General features: G+C 45.5%; 1 protein-coding gene across 5 annotated transcripts in view; it reads right to left on the reverse strand.

Annotated features, from left to right (window-relative positions):
- The window catches only part of LOC119169183 (pseudouridine-5'-phosphate glycosidase), a 2,087,124-nt gene that overhangs the window by 663,989 nt on the left and 1,407,450 nt on the right, over nt 1–15,685 (reverse strand). The window lies entirely within an intron of this gene.

A 15,685-nucleotide genomic window follows, 5' to 3' on the forward strand; every position in this document is an offset into this window, starting at 1 on the left:
CCTATTGAGCCACCTACAGATCAACGGCGCCGCAGGCGTGAAACTGTGCAAGTCGACCGTCTAAAACTTCACTATGACCCACCAGTCGTGTCTGTGCCATAGGTCGCTAGGATGGCTCCTTTTGCACCGGGGAGTCAATGTAGTGACAAAAATACGGGCTCGCTGGAGACGACGAAGAAGACGTTTGTTTTGGCAGAGGCTCGTGCTGCTGCAGCTGCTGCTGAAGCCGCTGGCTGCTGTCTCGCTGCTGTTCGGCCCATTAAACGGTTGCATCACCCCGGCGTGGCGTCTAACAGTATTCTTACACACACCTTTGTTTGGGTGCTTGCCTCGATAGCACCCTAAAATAGGCTCTAAGGGTGCTTTTGAGCCTGAGAAGGGTGTAGGTGACAATTCATCGGATGAAATATGTGGCAAAAAAGAACACATAATTATAATATTTGGGATTTACGTCTCAAAAACCTCGATATGATTATGAGGGTCGTCGTAGTGGAAAGCTACAGAGATTTTTACCATTTGGTGTTCTTTAATGAGCGCTGATATCGCACAGTGCACAGACTTCTACCTTTTCGCCTCCGTCTTATAATTCGACTGCCACGGCCGGCATCAAACCCGCGAGCTTCGGATTGGCGGCCGAGCAGCGTAGCTACTGCGCGAATATGTAGACCTTGCGTTAAATGACGGCCTAATTGACTTCGAATGTGTGAACGTGCTCTCCGAATACAGCAGAATGCCAGCAGAAGCAAATTGCGTTTCATCTATAATGGTGATTAACTGCAATCCATGTTACGAAAGCTTTCATTAGGGTTGCATATAACTACATGTTTGCTATGGATTACATACACACACATAATTTTCGCCCGAGTATGGGTGTGTGTGCGTGAGCCTGCGCATGTGTTCGTGTGTAAGCGCGCTTGTGTGTACACCCGTGCATATGTGTGCGTGCGCGTGTATGTGCGTGTCCTTGCTTGTGTTAAGCGTGCCTGTGCACATGTGTACGCCCATGCATGCGTGCGTTTACGGCCGCGTGTGTGTGTGGCCGTATGTGTGTATACGTGTATATGTGTAGGCCTGTGAATAAGTATGCATGTGTATCAGCCCATGCGGCTTCGAATTTCTTGTGTGTGTGTGTGTGCGGGGGGGGGCACTGCTTCTTAGTGTTTAAGGTCCCACACCTGTGCAGACTGGGAGTCTATATGGGAGGTGGCTTAAGGAATGGCGGTGGTCAACGCACTGTACACGGACTATTCAGTACATGGAAAACAGCTGCACATTCTCGTACCTCATCGTTGCTTACGAACTTGCTGTGGTAGCTGATTAGGTACGCTGAGGCGCTTCTACGCTCGAAAACGCGGGTTTTGACCAATTCACATGGAAAGCTCTCACTGCTTTTATGCACAACCATCGTTTATATTAAAACGTTTAACAAGAACGTGCGCTGCCTTTGCTACAGGTGCTTAGCTAGCTCATTGGGCAACCATGTGGAATTAGGTGCTGATCATGTGGTCAGCAAAAAGTTTGTTATAACATCGGCACGTTTCGTGGTGCGTGGCAAGCCTTCTAAACATCCGCGACTGTGGGTTAGTTTGTTCCACTTTCGACTACGCAATCAGTGTTTGCGGCACCATACGTGGAATTGCCAGACACGGACAATGCGAAAAGAAATTCCTCTGAAAAAAGGTGTAGCGATGCTCTCTCTCTAATGCCACCGAGGATAAAATAATTCTTGCTTCTGGTCATTCCAGGGTGCACTTCGTTTTCCGCAAGTTTTTCTTCACTATTTTTCGCCCACTGCAGTCGCAATCCGTGAAAATACTCAAAGAACCCAAGGCTGGTAAATAACCTGCGCCGCTGTGCGGCTGGGTGGAAGGAGAGTTTCCATTTACAAGGAGTCATTCTTGAAGCGCAATTCGATTGCCTTCCGTGTCTAACCGCCGCCCGCCCTATGCGCCATAGCGTTTGCCTTTCGGCACCCTCTTGGCGGGTTTCCCGCTCACCCCGCTCACCCCGGTCAGCCTTGCCCCCACAACGGCGGTGTAGATAAGCGAATAGTTGGGTCACAGAACACCTGCGTCGACAGTTGTGGCGCCGCCGCCTGTGCCTCCTCCATCTCTCTCTCTCATCGTTGCTCTCTCTCTGTCTCACTCGTCATTCAAATGCGTTGCGTTGGTATGGGGTCTTGGTCGCTGTGTAAGTTCTAGCGAACAGGCGCATCTTCAATGGTGGTCACGCATGACACCGTGTTCGAAGTGACGCTGCGATTAAGAATATTCATGGAGGGGCGGACACGGACAACGTGGGCCTGTTAACGGTGAGTGTACTGTTTTCGTAGATAGTATTCATACAGCGCTAACTGGGCGCCTGCAGCAGCTCTGCCGAAGTAGGCTGCCAGCCATTTACAACAGCATGCGTACGTGGGCCTCTTGCAGATGCCCGATTAAACGTGTGACTTAACGAGTTCACACTGCTATGCGCGATGTTGTGTAAGTGCCTGCATCGCTCATACTGTAAGTGATGTGATCACTTAACAAAGGCGCGATTAGTTGCTGATCGCACATTGTCTCTGCACTGCTCTAAGTGATTGATATTGTTTCAAGATGCGCTTTAGGCTACATCGTAATAACGTTTCTAATAATACTCAAATGTGCAACGTGCTTCTGTAGGTGTAAGCGTAATAAAAGAAAGAAAGAAAAACTTATGTGCAGAGGCGCACTGTACGAAATGGCTTTTTTTGCTTAAAGAGGTTATAGTTTGAGGAGCTGATATGCCGCGATGCTCCCAGCACGTGCGCGTCGGTCTTTTAAAATATTTAGGACAAGTGTCACCAGCAACAGGGAAAGTTCTAGTAGACTGCCAAAGGCGCTGAGGGTGGCGACTTGGGCTTGTTGGTATGGTTGCATGATGATGGATGGTAGCGCAGACAACGAACACGGACAAGAGAAGGCACATAGACATGTGCCTTCTCTTGTCCGTGTTCGTTGTCTGCGCTACCATCCATCATCATGCCAAAGGCGCGTTGTTGTGGCCACCGCCGTGCGTTGTTTTCCCTCGTTTCTGTTTGCTGTTTCCGTGCTTTGCTTTCATCTGCGATAACGTTCGGCATTATAACAGAATCGAGAGAGTATACGTGACTGTGGAAGCTATGTGCGGTAGTTCTCGCATAGGCCATGGCTGCTGCAACGTAGACGGCGTCCGCGCGCGTTGGTGTGGTTGGAGCGCTCCTACTTGCTTGATTGTGTTTAACTGAGTATTTAGGCACGGATTACGTTTGTAAATCCCGTGGTTAATAATCGCTAATAACGTGCCCCCGATTGCCATCAGAGGATGGGCTTAGTTGTCGAAACATGCCAGACGCTTTTTCTGAAAGCAAGCTCTGAAGAATTTTTTTAAAAAAGAAATACTTTTATACGTGCTAGGCAGTGCCTATTGCAGGCCCACAACTCTTTAAAAACTGGACGAGCTATCACATCTTTTATCAAATTACAATGAATTAAGATGATTGAATTATAGGTGACGAATTTCTGTGCTAGATTAGGTGCACAAAATACTTGTTCGCAGCCCTACGTCTAGAAATCAGGCAAATAGGAAGCACAGCGTCAAATTTGGATTAGATGCCATGCACGGAGCTTCTTGTGAGGGTAGAAAGAACGAGAAAATTGTTCATTTTTGATGCCCTTATAGATGAAGTCAGAATTGCACTGATTGCTGAACTGTCACAATTCCTAAAATTGTTAGAGGCGTGATTAAAGTCAGTAAATCTTTTATTTTTTTTTGAAGACCTCTTCGCTAGTGCCACGCCCAAGATCATTTGTTTTCATGTAAAAGAGAAAGCAGAGATGCCTTCACTGTTTGTCCATGAAGAGGTAAGATTCTTGTGCGTTTTGATTAATGCTGCATGTTCTGAACGTTGTACTTTAAGAATTGTTTTTCACACTGGCTCACTGTCCTACGAGGAATTTGATTGTTAGGGGAGTTCAGGCTTTCGTAAGTGCCATTTTTTTAGCCTTTTTGCAGTCTGACACTTCACCTCGATTCGGGAATATGCTGTATGCTGGAAACTATCTTATCTTTATCATACGCATTTATTGGAATGTATGGGTTGTATGCTTCGAGTTCAGTGTAATGTCAATTACACGCCATTTCAAAGGATACACCCTACACATTCTTCATATATGGTGCTGCCGGAACAGCATGAACATCATTTTATGAGAAGTCATATTTGCTCTTATTGCAGGACGAGAGGGTGCCGCTGACGCCCTGCGTAGTCTACTCCGGCCCCAGCCTAGAGCAAGCCTAGTTCCTGAACCTCCACGTGGATGACTGAAAAGTCTTCCATGTCAGTAATGACGAAGAAGGAGTGATAGCACTGATGAGTTGATTTTTTTTTCAACATTGTCTACGGCCGCAAAGCCTTTAACAACCACCGTGATAGAGCGGCTTCTTCTCGGCGTGAGTTTGGAGTTTATCAAAGAAGTTGTTTAGGCAGTACGACGCTGAAAATTTGAGTGTCACAATGCCTGAACAACTTTTTCAAGTGTTGTCATGGTAGATGAACAAATATTGTTATTTATGTAAGTTATTTTGCTTAAATATAGCTTGGCCACTCCATGCTAAACGTCCCAGCCACTTTGGCGACCATCTGAAATGTATTTGAAAAAAAAAAATGCGCTCACTTACAGCGTTGAAAACAGTCAACTGCTAGAATATTTCAGCGAGAAAAAAGTTTTGTTCTTGTGGCTGGCTTCTGAACTTTCTGGCATAATGCCGTCTGTGTGCTGTTTGTGGAAAATTTCGTTTTAAAACTACCGCTTATTTTTTCTAAAGCACATTTGGTCTACACGTTAAGTAAATGTGGTTGTGTAAGGTATTTGAAGCTCAATAATATTAGTGCAATTTTTTTGCCGCATTCGCTTCCAAGAATCAAGCCAAAATGTGTTATGTTTGTATTTTTATTGCAATAATGCACTTTGTATGAATATCTGAGCAGTGAATACTTACTTCACAGAAAGTATATTTTGAGTAAAAAATATCGTTAGACCTCTCAAGCTGCTGAAATATACGAGAAAATATCACGAATTTCACAAAATCGTGATTTTTGTCCGTATTGAGATGCAATTTGCTACATGTTGTGATACAATGAAAACTCATCATTATCCTAAATTGTAAGAAAATAAAATTCTTTTTATAATAACAATCTCATCACAAAAAAGACAGGAAAGAGCGCTGTGAATTGAATTTTATTGAAGGTGCTACGAGCGTTTTTATACTGAGCACGAGGACAGGGCTCATCTGCAACAACTCATGTGTGACCATGACAAAATAATTTTAACCGAGAAAAGAATACTCTTTTTCGGAAAAGATAAGTGAAGGTGTACTGATGCATTGATCCTTGGCCTTCCTGATAAAAAGTTCGAAAATCTCTCATTTTTCTGCTTGCTTTTTTTTTCAAAAACCGTGTTTTATGAAACCTAGGACTGCACTTACATTCTTTACGGTGTCCGGCCATGAGAATACTATAGCCCTTCTTAACATTTAAAGCATGCTGTCTTGCTCGATCATTGAAGCATTGCCCAGTTTGTCCTATGTTTACTTTTCCACATGTTAGCGGTATGGCATACCCATTAGATTGGCATTCAGTAAACCTATTCTAGTGACGAATGGCGCAAGATTGACTATTCCTGTTGCTGTAAGTACATGCACTTTTGAAAGCTTGCAAGGGGTGGAAAACAACAATGTCATATCTGCTGGCTAGTTTTCTAAAATTGTGTGACAACTTATGTACATAGTACCATGTAACATGCAAAGATCCTTGGTCATTCTTTTTTCCTTTAGGTCCGGTTTCCTTTAACTTTACTTTCTGCAGGAGGGTTTCGCAAAGAAGTGTGATGATGCTGTGGGGGTATTGGCTGGCGCTATCAGCCCAGGAGTGCTAAGAATGTTCTGCCTTTTGATAGTGGACATTCAAAGTTAGTAAAAAGAGGAATTTACACCACATGTATTAAGGCCACCCTTCAGAAGTCATGTTAGCACAAGGGTGAGGTCAGGCTTAAAAACCAGAATAAAAGACTAACAGATGCTGGATATCCCAACAGAATCATCACACCCGTTTGGGAAACCCTCCAGCAGAAAGTAAAGTTAAAGAAGACAGGACCAACAAAAAAACAATGACCAAAACCTTTGCGTGTTATACCACTAAACGTGTCTCAGAGTTAAAAAAAATAGCCAGCAGATATGATATTAACGTGTTGTTTTCCACTCCTTGCAAGCTTTTACAGGTGTGTGTACTAAACAGCAACAAGAATAGTCAATCTTGCATCATTCGTCACGAGAATAGGTTTACTTAATGCCAATTTAATGTTTGTAGAAGTATTTTTTATCAGGAATACCAGTGATCAGTGCATCACTACACGTTCACTTATCCTTTCCGAGAGGGAGTATTCTTTTCTCAGTTAAGATTATTTTGTAGTGGTCACACGTGTCGTCGCGCATGAGCACTGTTCTCGTACTCCGTAAAAAGCGCTCGTAGCACATTCATTAAATTCAGTTGACAGTCGGTGCTCTTTCCTGTCCTTTCTGTCTCTTCCTGCAGTTGTCACGCTGTGACTAGCACACAACCACGATGAACCAACTCGCCCAAATTAAACTCTTGTTCCGTAACACGTAAACCGAGTTTCGTATAGAAAGAAGGAGCGGTGCTTTTAAAATAAAAATTTTCACCTACATCACCTAGACGGCATTCCAGGAATTTCAGAAGGCAGCCACGTGACCAAATATTTTCCCTCTTCTAAATATTCCAGAAGTTCATTATTTTCAATCAAGCACGAGTTTTTCGAATACATTTGAGATGGTTGCCAAAATGGCTGGGACATTTGGCATAAAATGACCCAGCTACGCATTAGCCATAATTATGCATTACCTCTTTTGTTTTTTGTGTGTCCTGACTCAGTTTTGTGTTAATTTTTAGCTTATTCTGTTTCTGATCATTGTATTGGTTTTTTTAGGTATTCGCTAAAGTTATGTGTGCGAAAACCCATATATGTTTGCATGTACATCATTTCTCATAACCAATTGTTATACACCTAGGAATACAAAGCTTAAACCACTGTGATTGTATACATTTGAAAACACTATCGGTATATATTTTCGTGTGCATCACTTCTTGGGAACGATTGTGTACATGAAGGCGTATATAGTGAAATCATGGTGATTGTATACATTTGAAAGAATTATAAGTATATATTTGCGTGTATTTCATTCATATTAACCGATTGTGTACATGAAGGAGTATTAATCTGGAAACCGCTGGGATTGTAGATACTTGAAAGAATTATAGGGATATATTACCGTGTATTTCATTTGTAGTCTCTATGTACTTGAAGCAGTATACTAAACTGAAACCAGTGTAATTGTATGTTTCAAAGAATTGTCAATAAAGTGAAACTGAAAAAATAAAATAAACATTTAAGGTGTTGCGTGTGTAGTGTACGTATACGTGAACATGTTACACATCTGGTGACAAAGTTGTCTGGTTGAAGAAAAGTTTATAGGTTTTATTTGCCTATTAAATAAATGCCATATGCAAGGGCAGTAAGGCTTAGTTTTCTGTAACGCGCATTATGCATATACTGTGAAGTATATATAGATCAGCAGAAGTTCATACACAATTGTACGTGTTTACATTTTTGTACGTGTTTATATATATGAATGGAGCTCGACAGGTGGCGCACCATTGATAATCAGGACCACTTTCTTCAAGTAGTGTGTAATCAATGCATGCTGATATGTATTAGTGCAGTCTGAAGGAATACTGGCACCCCTGCCATGGGCACTAAACACCCTTGTGCACCCTTCTCGCACCCTCCTCAGTGGGTGCTAAAAAAGTGAAGAACATTGAAGGCACCCTTCTTTAAGGGTGTTTTTGTAACACCCTACAGTTTTTTTACATGTACACCCTATTCTAAGGTTGCATAGAAAAGCACCCTTTTTTGAAGGTGCTGAATTAACACTCTTAGGGTGTCGTCCATAGGGCAAGCTCATTTACACCCTTCTTGGTGTAAACAATTTTACTGTGGACATGTCAGAGATATTCAAGAAATGTGGGGTTACACAGTGAGCGGAGTGTAGTACACATTATACATTTTCATTGAATAAGTATGAACAAGGAACGCATACATTTTACAAAAGTAACATACCGTAGAAGTCTTGACAATACTGGTTACAAAAAAAAAAACCTCCTCATTACAAATCTTTTAAAAAATTCATGATTTGGTGATAAGATGAAACACAAAGGAGTCGATACACACATTCAATCTGTGATAACGAGTTATAGTCACATCGTGTCAATTTTCTTTTCTACCAGCCTTAAGAACTCTGTTAAACTCGGGTACCAGTTATTGAGTTTCCTAGAGAATTCCAATCCCTTATTGCTAATGGAAAGAAAGCGTACTCGAAACAGCCTACGTTGAACCAGTATTCTGTTAGCCTTTGGGGATGTTTTAGTCTGGTTAGCATTGTTCGATCAACGAATATATAGTCTCAGGCCTCTAATTTTAGGTGACCGTGAATTCATACAGACATTTTAATCTGGCTATCTTGATTCTATTATCGAGGGTGAACAGGCCAGCTTGTTTTAGTAGCTCTGTCGGAGAGTCGCTCTTTTCATATCGGTTAAAGATAAACCTTACCGCTTTTCTTTGGACACCTTCCAACTTATTGATTAACTCTTTAGTAAAAGGGGCCCAGACAATATTGGCGTACTCAAGTACCGACCGAACATACGTTATGTAGGCCAACAGCTTTAGGTGAGGCGGGGCCAGTCATCGGAGCATAAACAGGCGTTTTCATGCTGAAGAAGTGATGTTGTTAATATGTGATTCCCATCTGTAATTGGTGGTTAATGTAACTCCTAGGTATTTATGCTCCATTACCTGCGCAAGAGGGTTATTGTGGATATTATATAGATTGTCGGAAATGTTTCTTTTGCTGCTTACAGTTATAGGAGCGAACACTTTTTGGAGTTCAGCACCATCTGATTCTCCTTGCTCCAATCGCATACCTTCGACAGGGCGTTTTGTAGAGATACGCTATCTTGAATTGTGCTAATTTCGCTATAAATCACACAGTCATATGCAAATAGTTTTATGTCAACTTGTACTCGTGATGGTAAATGATTAATAAAAATGAGGAAGAAAATGTGAGCCAAAACAGATCCCTGAGGAACTCCTGATGATACCGGTGGGATTGCGGATGTTTTATTGTTGAATTCTACGTACTGCATGTGATTAGTTAGTAATCTTTAGCCCAAGTAACAATGACTGTGTCCCCAAGAACATTTTCCAGTTTTCAGAGTAGTTTTACATAAGAAACTGTATCGAAGGCCTTCGAAAAATCTAGGAAGATTAAGTCAATTTGTTTCTGATTTTTAATACAGTTTGATATCATCGTGCGTTAGTTCCACTAGCTGCGTTACAGTAGACAAACCTCGCCTAAAGCCGTGCTAGTACCGCGATAAAATGTTTTCGCTCTCAAGAAATGACGTAATGTGTTTGAGGATGACGTGTTCTAGTATTTTGCATACAGTGCATGTTAAAGATATGGGACGAAAGTTGGCGAAATCATCTGCAATTCCTGATTTATGCACTGGGATAACCTTGGCAATTTTCCAGTTCTGTGGAAGACCACCAATTTATAGTGACTTATTAAAAAGGACGCATACATATTTGGCTAATAATTCCGTATATCTTACAAGAAAAATGTTAGGAATATCAACAGGGCCCGTGGCTTTCTTGGCGTCTAAATTAAGCAGCAGATGAAATATCCTGTTCTTGGTTACAGTAAGCGGGTCAATCTGCTTGTGAAAAATATGTTCCATTTCAGGTAAGTTACCGTTATCTACAGTGACTACGGATTTAAAGTATTTATTTAGTGAGCCTGCGTTTACATGGCTTTTATTATCCAGGGTTGATGTTTTGCTGGAGGTTTTAGTTTTAAGGTATTTCCAAAACTTTTGGAGAGAGTTTTTCAGAAAATTTGGTAGCGTTGTCTTAAAGTAGTTAGCTTTTTCTTTTTTAATTTTCGCTTTCATGTCGTCAATTGCATTTCTAAAATTTGTTCCTGACACGTGTCCAGGGTTTAATCTCAAGCGCTTCCTCAATTGCTTTACTTTATGTTTGGCATGGATTATGTTTCGAGTGATCCATGGGTTATGGTGTTTAGTTTTTTTGGTCTTTGTTGGAACGTAGCTTTTTATGCACTGAGAAATTATATTTTTGAATATTCGCCAAAGCGCGTCAATATCAGAAGTTGTGGTCTCTGAGAGATCTCTGAAATCATCCAGTTTAATCATTAGGCCTTTTAATATACTGCTATCATCTGCAGAACTGAAGCCTGGGTATGTAACTCAAGACTTTCAAGGAATATGTTCGTCTTTGAGAGGGACGCTGCAAAAGATAAGCTTATGATCCGAAAGGCCATTCAGTATGTCAAAGCTAGTCTTCTCCGGCGGGAAATGGTCGCTCAGAAATACGAGATCGAGTATACTTGCAGAGTTGCCCTGTACGCGTGTAGGGCTATCGACTAATTGCCAGATATCAAACCGGAGCATGGTGTCTATAAGGGTTTTAGCACTAGCTGAGGGGAACTGCATCTTCTGTCATTTTATGTCAGGAATATTAAAATCCCCTAACAAAACTAGTCTCGCATTGAGCACGTGCTGTTCCATATAATGGTAGAGCGACGGCATCAATTCTGATTCCGCCGATGGGCTTCGATAACACCATCCGACAATAAGAAAGCATGAACCGAGCTCTAACCTACAGAAAATAGCTTCAACATTTTCGACTTCTGGGAGCACCGTGACCGTGATGTCACTTTTGATTAAGAGCGCAACGCCCCCGCCTCGTGTAGACCTATCTTTACGCAGGACTGCGTAGTGGGGGGGTGCTATTTCGTAATCATACACTTCTTTTGTTAGCCTGGTTTCTGTTAAAGCTATGATGTGAAAATCAAGCCCAAGAAGCACAGATTCCAGGGACTCTGCTTTGTTGAGAACGCTACGACAGTTAACATTCACAAATCTTATTTCGTCTGTTACTGTTGGCGGCGGCTTCGCAGATACGGTCCTTCGCTTTGAGGGTTTTTTGGAGCAGATGATCCAATAGGGCCAGTTAATAGCGGCAATTTATCATTTGTAGCATCATCCCATTGATAAAGAACTTTGTTAATTTTCACTTTGTCGTACACAAGGCAAACCTTGTCGCCCGATACCTTGTTTGCCTTTGCACTGTTCCATAACTTTCTTCGAATGTCTCGCACACTGGCAGAAAAATCGTCACCAATGGAAATATTGCTACCTTTCAGGCGGCAACAATTCTTTAGGACTCTCTCTTTATCACGGTAATCTAAGAGCTTGCAAATGATTGGCCTTGTTTCATTGTTAGGTTTCCCAAGCCTGTGTGCTCGTTCAATAGTGCCGCGAACCATGCATTGGGTTTGTTTATTTGTGTTTTGTTTTTTCGGCCTGGCTGCGCCGGCCTGTGCTACCGCCGTTTTCACAGCGTTTCGAACAAACGCTACCACAGCGTTTCCAACAAACGCTATCGAACAACGCTTCAGGCGTCGTTCGATAGAAACAACGCTTCAAGCGTTGTTTGTTAGAAGCGCTGTTCGAACGAACAGCGTTTCTAACAAACGCTATCACGGCGTTCTCGATACAATTCGACTATTCGAGAAACCCTCGCGCCGAGGGATATAAATTCCCGTACAGCCGATGCCGCGTCATTCGATCGCCGATGCTCACTAGCGTGCCGGTCGTTTTGCTGGCCGCTGCTTCGCCGCCTGTGTATTTTTTCAGTTGTTAGGGGAGCACAGGTTCGCTTCAATAAACTTGTTTTCCTCATAGACAACTGCGTCGTCCTTTGCTGCGTGACATCTGGTGGAGGTGCGGGGTACATGAACCCTAAGCCATTGCCAAGCCGACAAGCACGCCCAACTCGTGTCAGCCGCCGACAGCAAGGCCTTCAGCCATAGTTTGGACCGCTCCCGGATAAAAAAAGGAAAGAAGACGTAAAAACCACGATGATAAACGCAGGCACCATGACCAGCGCTACCAACCCTCCCGTCGTTCTGCAACAACCTCGTGAGCCCCCATCATTCCGAGGATCTCCTGGTGAAGACCCGGAAGAGTGGCTAGAGAAGCTGGAGCGCATCCGCATCTTTAACAGGTGGAATGACGAAGAAACTTTTCGTCATGTCTTCTTCTATTTGGAGGATGCAGCTCGAACGTGGTTTGAGAACCATGAAGGCTCCCTAACCGACTGGACTGTCTTTAAGAGCGAATTCCTCAAAACATTCGCTACGGTTGTGCGGAAAGAACGAGCCGCCCTTTTGTTGGAGATGCGAATGCAACACCCTAACGAAGGTGTTGTACTGTTCGCTGAGGAAATGAAGATGCTGTTCCGGAGAGCTGACCCCGAAATGGCAGAAGAGAAGAAGGTGCGCTTTCTGATGCGGGGAGTTAAACAAGAGCTCTTTGCTGGACTCATCCGCAACCCCCCTAAGACCGTCGCTGAGTTCGTCACCGAGGCTTCGATGATCGAGAGGACCTTGGATATGCGTTCGGGGCAATACGATAGACCACTCAACACCCTTTCGGTGAACCCGGTAAACGCCCCTGGATTGGCGACGGAAGACTTGCGGGAGACCATCCGTGCCGTCGTTCGCGAGGAACTGAGAAAATTGTTCCCAGCAACGCCGCAGCCCCAAGTCGCCTCCCTCACTGACGTCGTCCGCGAGGAGGTTCAGCAAGCACTGGGGAATTCCACGCCGTCGGAAGCATCTTGCGAACCTCAAGCGATGACCTACTCCGCTGCTGCTCGTCGACCCCGACCCGTCCCAACCCGTTATCAAGAGGCCCCACCGTACCGCCGCCCAATGTCACCCGCCCGACCCCCTGTAACCCGATACCAGGCGCCCAGGAAGACCGAGGTGTGGCGAACACCAGATAATCGTCCGCTGTGCTACCACTGCGGAGAGGCCGACCACGTCTACCGCCGCTGCCCGTACAAGAGGCTGGGTTTGCGTGGGTTCTCCGTCGACGCACCCCGCACGTGAGCCGGCCAGCGCCCATTTGAGATCGAAGAATACCTGTCGAACACCAGCCGTGGACCATCCCGTTTCAACCGTTCGCCGTCGCCCTACCCATACCAATCCCCCAACCGTCGCAGCCATGCTGACTTCGCCCGTGGAAGGTCCCCCAGCCCACGAGGGGGAAACTAAAAGCAGCAACTTCTGGAGGTGAAGTTGCACAACGGCGAGAAAATGAAAACCCTCCAACGACGCAAGACCGCGACTCACGACATGCCCTTATCCCCACGACCCGACGACACCCTGACGAGACCCCCGAAAACGACGATAGCTACGCTGCGCGACGCGTACCCGAAATGACGAAGCCTGCCGCTGAGAAGACGACGATGACGACGCATAGTGCCCGACCATCAACACGTGCAAGCCGCGATACGACGCCCCGACGCACCCGAAATTCGAGGAAAGCGGCATCCGACGTCCAGTTGTCCATCGACGGCCTTGACGTAGTCGCCCTCATCGACACGGGAGCCGACTACTCGGTCATGAGCGGGTCATTCGCGTCCAAGCTAAAGAAAGTTACGGCCAGATGGGACGGTCCGCACATACGCACAGCAGGAGGCCACCTCGTGACCCCAAGTGGAATGTGCACATCGCGCGTCACCATAGACGGCACTACGTACCCTTCGGAGTTCGTCATTTTGCCTAACTGCTCCCGCGACGTAATTCTCGGAACGGACTTTTTGACAGACAATGGCGCAATAATTGATCTGCAGACCAGGTCAATAACGTTTTCTTCCGATCACTCCACGACGCCGCAGCCGAACCTCGGACACCGTGCTGCTGTAAGAATCGCCGACGATCACGTCACCCTGCCACCCCGCGCAAGCTTGATGATCGCCGTCTATTGTAAAGGGGCTGCTCCTGACGTCAACGCTATCGTGGAGACTGACCAAAGGTTGCTTCTAGACCACGGTGTGTCTGCCGCAAGAGGCATTGCGCTGTTTAAGCAACGCAGATCCCAGGTTTTGGTCACCAATTTCACCGAGGAGTACCAGCATCTAAACAAGGGCGCTGCAATTGCGTTCCTCGAAGAAACGCAAGAAGCGAGTCAAGTGATCGCGGTCGCCACCTTTGAACGCGCACGCGCAGATGCTTCCAGGCTGCCACATCCTTTCGACGTGAACCCGGCACTGTCGCAAGAAAATCGGGACAGATTACTGGAGTTGCTCCGTTGCTACAGCGAGTGTTTTTCCTCGACCTCGAAGTTACGTCAGACACCTTTGGCGAAGCATCGGATAATAACCGAAGATGGAGCCCGACCTACCAGACAGTCACCGTACCGCGTTTCTTCACACGAGCGTGAAACCATCCGGACTCAAGTTGATGACATGCTCGGCGACGACATAATACAGCCATCAAAAAGTCCGTGGGCTGCGTCGGTCGTACTCGTGAAGAAAAAAGATGGCACTTTAAGATTCTGCGTTGACTACCGGAGACTAAACAAAATCACCAAAAAGGACGTGTACCCCCTGCCACGAATCGACGACGCCCTCGACCACCTCTGCCACGCTAAGTACTTCTCATCCATGGATCTGAAGACCGGCTACTGGCAAATTGAAGTGGACAAGAGAGACCGAGAGAAGACTGCATTTATAACCCCGGATGGTCTATACGAGTTCAAGGTGATGCTGTTTGGGCTGTGCACGGCGCCCGCAACGTTTCAGAGAGTCATGGACACTGTGCTAGCAGGCCTGAAGTGGCACACTTGCCTCGTATACCTCGACGACGTTGTCGTATTCGCCCGGACTTTCGACGAACACCTCACAAGGTTGGAATCTGTACTCGAGGCCATTCGTACGTCGGGGTTAACGCTGAAGCCTGAGAAGTGCCGTTTCGCGTACGAGGAATTCAAGTTCTTGGGTCACGTCATGAACGCCACGGGAGTCCTACCTGACCCGGCAAAAACATCAGCTATTGCGAACTTCCCAAGGCCGAAAGATAAGAAGGGTGTGCGAAGGTTTCTCGGACTGTGCGCATACTACCGGCGCTTCGTCGCAAACTTCGCACGCATTGCAGAGCCACTCACGTGCCTGACGAAAGAAAGCACCCCTTTCAGCTGGGAAAACGACCAAGAAAAGGCATTCTGTGAGCTGCAACAACGCCTGCAAAACCCGCCCGTGCTCGCTCATTTCGACGAAAACGCCGAAACAGAAATGCACACGGACTCCAGTGATATCGGTTTGGGTGCCGTCCTCGTCCAAAAGCAAAGCGGTTACGAAAAGGTAATCGCCTATGCAAGCCGTGGTCTGTCGAAGGAGGAGAGAAACTACTCTGCCTCCGAGAAAGAGTGCCTGGCTATCTAATGGGCCATTTCAAAATTTCGCCCATACGTCTATGGTAGACCGTTTAAGGTTGTGACAGACCATCATGCGCTGTGTTGGCTCGCCAATTTGAAGGACCCCTCTGGCCGTCTTGGGCGGTGGAGCTTGCGCCTGCAAGAGTTCGACGTTACAATATTCTACAAATTCGGCAGGAAACACTCCGACGCCGACTGCCTGTCCCGCACCCCCGTCGACCCACCACCACAGGACTCCGATGAAGA

This window comes from Rhipicephalus microplus, chromosome 2 (genome assembly GCF_043290135.1).
Source record: "Rhipicephalus microplus isolate Deutch F79 chromosome 2, USDA_Rmic, whole genome shotgun sequence".
Lineage (NCBI taxonomy): Eukaryota > Metazoa > Arthropoda > Arachnida > Ixodida > Ixodidae > Rhipicephalus > Rhipicephalus microplus.